Source organism: Dreissena polymorpha, chromosome 1 (assembly GCF_020536995.1).
Source record: "Dreissena polymorpha isolate Duluth1 chromosome 1, UMN_Dpol_1.0, whole genome shotgun sequence".
In the NCBI taxonomy this organism is placed as follows: Eukaryota; Metazoa; Mollusca; class Bivalvia; order Myida; family Dreissenidae; genus Dreissena; species Dreissena polymorpha.
In genome coordinates, this window is record NC_068355.1 from 13,032,837 (window position 1) to 13,039,335 (window position 6,499).

Genomic DNA, 6,499 nt, shown 5'->3' on the forward strand with positions numbered 1-6,499 from the left:
TTATCGAAATCATTCGAAAGTTCTCGGAAAAATTTCGACGAGTTCCAGGAGAGACTTTCACAGTGGCTGGTCGCTGATGAGAAGGCGCCTGATGACGATAAGATATATTCAGTAAGCCGTGCAAGTACGACAGCGTCATCGCGGTCAAACTTAAGAAGTGCCAGGGCGAAACGCTTGCTTGCAGAACACAAGATGAGAACGCTAAGAGAAAAACACAGACTCGAACAGGAACAGCATGTACTCGAACAGGAACAGTGTGTACTCGAACAGGAACAGCGTGTACTTAAGCACAAACGCCAGTTGCTTGAGCACGAGAGCGAGGTAGAGGAAGCGCGGATCAAGGAGGCAATCTGGGAAGAAGGAACAGAGGAAGGAATAACAGTCATCGGCGATGTGATGGGGCGGTCCATTGGATCAAACCGGATGTCTGGCGATGTGATTGTGCGGTCCAATGGAGCAGACCGGATTCTGGCGATTTGATGATGCGGTCCAGCGGAACAGACCGGATGTCCGGCGATGTGACGGGCGGTCCAGAGGAGACGTTCCGGAGGTGGGACACCATGGCGAAAACACCTTACCTGACGATGTTTGTTACATTCGAGAAGGTAGTATTATTAGTAGGCCTTATTCTGTGACTCAGAATGTTACTTCCAAATATCGTGATCTCCGATTGCGGCAGCAGAGGCCTGGTCAGACACGTGTCGCTCCGTGACACCACCCAAGAAGAGAGAGATTGTTAAAAAGGAAAATAAGGAAAATAAGCCTTAAACACCAGGACTACCCTTTGAGCAAACTGAAGATGAGCCTTCTTCAAACCACGTATCCAAGGCAACCACACCAACACCCCAGCCCTCCGAGGAATTCCACTCGCCAAGGGAGGCAAGCTTTATTCAAGAGCCAAGTGCACCAGAGTTACCTCCCATTGAGATCCCAGAGTTACCTCCCATTGAGATCCCAGAGTTACCTCCAGTTGAAATTCCAGAGTTACCTGAAATACCTGAAAAGAAGCGGTACCAGTCTAAGGTTGTAAAGAAGGAGATGAAACTGATAGAATGATGCTAGAACGTCCCCATGAGAAGAAGAAACTGCCCCTTCTCCAAAAATACAACTAAGCTACAATGCGTCTCCTGCCTCTTGGAGATCCAAGGTTGAAGAAGCTCCGGTCGCCATTCAGGAAGTGCAACAGCTGTATGACTTACTGGACTTCTTGGCAAAATACTGCATCATCAACCTAAATAGATTGCCATACTGCGATCGTATGTTTTACGGGGTGGTCAACGTCCAGTCTCCGCGAAACCCTGAGCTCACACAGCCCCGGGCCCGTTGGGATATGGTGAAACTGCCTCCCGCCCAGCTTTCTTACCACGAGTTGGCAATAATGACGGATATGGCTGTGATCACTCATGCACAGACACCTTTACATGATGGCCTGAGTGTACCAGGGCAGTACATGGAGAAGTTGAACTACTCGATAGAGTTCATCAGGACTAAGCAGTATGCCCTACAGGATTACATGCACCAGCAGCACGCTGAGAAGCTAAGGCTGATGGCAGATGTGGGAAAGTCTATGGACATAAATATTGTCAGACTTGATTACAAAACCAAGGGCAAGAAGATAAGGAAAAAGAAGAAGAAAAAGAAGAGTGATGATGAGGACTATGATATGATGAGCCCAATCTCATCTCCAAAGAACATCCAGCCAACGAAGGATATCACTGATGAGGCCATATTGAGCACAATGGACGACAAGATGATGAAGAAGGCAAAGCGAGATAAGATCAACTTTCGACTGCTCAACGTCGTAGCAGCCGTGCCTGAGAAGGTGACTCATATGGATCCTGTGATACAAAAGCTGATCAACAAAGTGGATTTCAATGCACTAGACATAATAATAGAGAAACGCAAGGAGCTTTTCCAGCTGCTAAAAGATGAGACCCAGATGCCTTTGGGTAATGCTCCAACCGATATCCTAGCCGTGGAGCTGACTGCAGGTGGATTGACACACCAACTATGTGCTGAGCAAATTCAATAGAGAGGGGAGAGGTTTTGCAGACTTCCTTGACTGACTTTGTCAAACATATTTACCCATACTTAGTACAGTGTGGATATATAGACTCGTCAAGTTATTATATGGTACTCGTTTGTTGTTGTTGTTTTACATTATTGAAGCAGTACCATTTATACATGTAGTGGGTTTTATCTTTTATTGATGTCTTAAAATACTTTGTGTGAAAGAGTTAACTGATTCTCCCATTTATGTTTTTGATGTTTGTTTATAATTCTATGTATTGAACTGGCCAACTCTTAACATAGAGATTGAGTCTAAACTACCGTATTGTTCATGCGGCCGTACGGCTAGCCACTGCCTAAGAAAACCCCATAACATGGACATGAGGTTTGTTTAAAAATAATTATGAAAATGAATTCGCAACATAATTAAAACTAAGTTATGCTTGTTTTCGTGAAGATCTATAAAGAATTTACAAGCGCCATGAGCATTTACAGCACTGTTCAGGAAATACCCAAAACACTAAATGCGTTAGGCGCAATATTATATCTGGGACTATGGCATGTTTACATCTGTGCATGCTTAACATTCTTATGTAAATGAAGGTATGAGCATTTATATATTGGAGATATCTCATGCGTTTGAACATTCTATACCTCTATTAATCAAACACTTGCGCTAGGTTTCACTAATGGTAAAATATATATTTATATGACATGTATAACCCGCCTAGTTTTACAGTATGTATATGAACTGCATTGAAACATTACTTATTGCGGTGGTAAAATATACAATGTCTTTAAGGGATCTTTTCCTGTTTTGGTAAATTGACAAAATTAAATAAAATGTTTAAGATTCGTAAATTCTCGTTGCAGTTATGATATTTGTGACGCAACAGTAATACTGAACATTTACCATGCTCTAAAATATCCATTATATGCATCTTTTGACGATTTAGAAATCTGAAAATTATAAAGCGAACGTTTCAAACGCGAAACGATTAAATACTATGAAAATTGTTGTTGTTGTTAAATTTTGTGATACTACGAGTATTGCTTATATAAACTATAATTTACAACAATCTCTATAAGAGTACGGATGACTGAGTGGTATAGGCGATAGAATTTTACTCCAGGGGTCAGTGGTCCGAGCCCAGTTGAGGGTTACTTTTTTACGTTCTTTAATTTTAGCTCGATTGACCATTGTCGGATCGGGTACTACTTAAATGTACTCGGTTACTCCTAAGTATTCTTAAATGTATCCCAGGTACGGAAAATATGCTGAAACGTATCCGGGAATTCTAACGCTAAATTGGTCGTTGTCGGCTTTATTTTTCAAGTTCATTATGTTCGCATTTATGTCAATATTCGAATAATACTCGGGAACAGTCTAAATTGGCCGGGTACGTGTTAGTATATTTTCCGTACCGGGGTACATTAAAGTATACTTTAGAGTACCCGAGGTACTTGTAAGTAGCACCCGAGCCGACAGTGAACATTCCATCTTAATTAATTGTATTCTTGTTTTTTAACTAGAACTTTTTAGATCCAATGTTTTCACTTCTCAATATAAAGCATTTAATGATAGACTTCAATACATGCCAAAATCTGTGAAAAAGGCTCCGTTAAAGGGATCTTTTCACGCTTTGGTAAATTGACAAAATTGAAAAAAGTTGTTTCAGATTCGCACATTTTCGTTTTAGTTATGATATTTGTGAGGAAACAGTAATACTGAACATTTACCATGGTCTAATATAGCCATTATATGCATCTTTTGACGATTTTAAAACCTAAAAATTATAAAGCGTTGCAACGCGAAACGATTGAATAATTTGGAGAGTTCTGTTTTTGTCGTTAAATTTTGTGAAACTAAGAAGATTGCTTATATAAGGTATAAAATACGTCAAGTATGTGTACTCGGCGGAATAGCTCAGTAGGCTAAAGCGTTTTTACTTCAGGACTCTGGCAGGACTCCAGGGGTCACTGGTTCGAAACCTGCTCCGGGCAATGTTCTTTTCCTTTTTTTTATTTTATTGTTGATTTTTTACTGGAGCTTTTACGATCCAATGTTTACATTTATCAATATAAAGCATTTAATGAATAAGTTAAAAAATGCCAAAATCTGTGAAAAGGCCCCTTTAAAGTACGTGCAACATATATGCGTATTCACTCTATATAGCGTCACATAATCACCTCGTGCGATCCAGTACGTCCGTAATGTTATATTTCCTATTTGTTATGAACAAGTAATCTTGAGTTAAATCGTGTGCAGCATAGGAAGAATGCCAATTGCATATTTACAATTATTATTTATTTTATCATTTATATAAGATTTATTTCTTGCCCGCTGAACATTTGATTCAGAACATTCGAATGGAAATCTTCGGTGGGTTAATTTCATGTACACGTTAATGACGTATATATTTATTTTAGAATAATGGGAAACACAGTTAATAAGAAAGCATCCCAAGGACTCATCATTAAATGTAACGCTATTTACCAGCCTTTTGTCCATCCTGTTTGAATATTAACCCACACGAAAAACGTCACTACATTGCATCAGCGAACACATATGTGTGTTAGACCGTTATACTATAGCATCAATAATAAATGTAGTATACGCGATGAATCAACGCTGGGTTACCGCTGATGGTCAGATATCAAAGATTCGGTACAAATGTATTCTGTAAAAAGTATTCAGCGTCGCAGCCACGCTGAGGCACACAAAGGCAATTGCCTCGGCTAACATTTGCAGAGCAATCTTGAGATTACCAGGAAAAAAATGAAAATTGCTTTCAAAGAATAAAATCTTTATAAGACATTGAGGCAATATAACGATTTTAGGCACTATGATATTCACAAACAAATGATGACCGAGTGCTAAGACAAAACTTTTCACACGAAAATTGAAAGAAAGGCAAGAAACTTTACTGATTTAAATTAAATATTTGTTCTCCTCGTGATAATCAATATGTCCCTGTGACGCAATTGGTTACGCGTAAGACTCTGGATATATTGTCCACTATTATATTGCCACTGCGTTGGTTCTAACTCCAGTAGGTGCGTTTTTTTTTCAAAAAACTTCCATCAATTATCCTTTTAATATGCAATTATGATTGAAAACACTTTTGATTTAATGTAGTTAAACTTTTTTAAAGAGCCCTATGGTGCTGTCAAGCTCTTAATGGAAAAAAAATCGTACATGATTTTTTTCACGGTGAACTTGTCTGAACTACAACAGCTTTATTGATACTAAACGGTCATATATAGCGTCCACGATTCCGATAATTTAGGTATAAAATGTTGTTTAAATGGCCTTTAAAACGCACCAGAGACGCTCTAGCTATACAAACATTTACGAGGGGGGGGGGGGCATGCCCCCGGACCCCTCTAGAATGACCTTAGATACTGCTTCGCCTAAAATTTGGGTTTGGCTACGCCACTGGTATTTACTGCAATATATGTTTTTTGTTCAAACAAGCATATTCCGCTTAAACCAGGTATTTTGTATTTAAAAGCCCAAGCAAAAAAATGGAAAGGCATTGCATTGCCGAAGCATAGATAAACACACTTTACATTCGTTAATCCATTCGAAGCCCAATTTGTTGTAACATTGTTATTGCTGAAAGGGATTTACAGACAAAACGAAACTATATTTTATGAACTATAGTATATTAAAAATTAGAATAGCAAGAATAAACGTCAAATACAAAGTTCGCCTTAAGGCACCTTTCAAAGCAAAATCTAACATATTAATTAAGTTGATCATAATGTTGGAAACAGGACTGGTAAATTTGCATTGGTAACAATCATGTCATTATGAAGTACTTGTAAGCAAATACAACACAATGAATAAGCAAACAGTTATAAAATGAAACACCAAGAGTTATTGATATTCCATAAAATGAAAACTGACATCGCTTTAACCAAATGCAATATCATACTTGGTAAATACGGTGCCTAGCAAATGTATATTTAAAATGCTCACAGTAATGGCGTCAAAATGTAAAACATAAAATGTGCCCAACAAACGTGCCCCATATTAATTTTTTTTTATCTTAGAAGGCATAATTAAGCCATTTTCTTATCATGTTTAGCTATTTATTACATGCCATTAATATTTTGTCATTTCCGATATTTTAATAATTTGTCCCTTTGGGACCATTTTAAATTACATAGTGCATTTAAACTCTTAATGTTAATGCAAGTATTTTCAAAATTATGGATTAATTTTGAGCGTGGCAAACGCTTAATAATTTTACCGATTTGTATTGATGAAAATACACATTCGAGTTGATATTTAAAATCATTTTTTTAACCAGGAGTGCGCTCTGGATAAGTAATTGATTATTTTTTCATACACCATCTTTCTTTCGCAGGCACCTGACAATGTGCCATATGGTTAAAGGAATTGGACCAATAGAAAAGAGCTTCATTCGCTGACTACTGGTCCTAGAGAATATGGCTTTGAAGATAATCTTTTTCTTAGGCT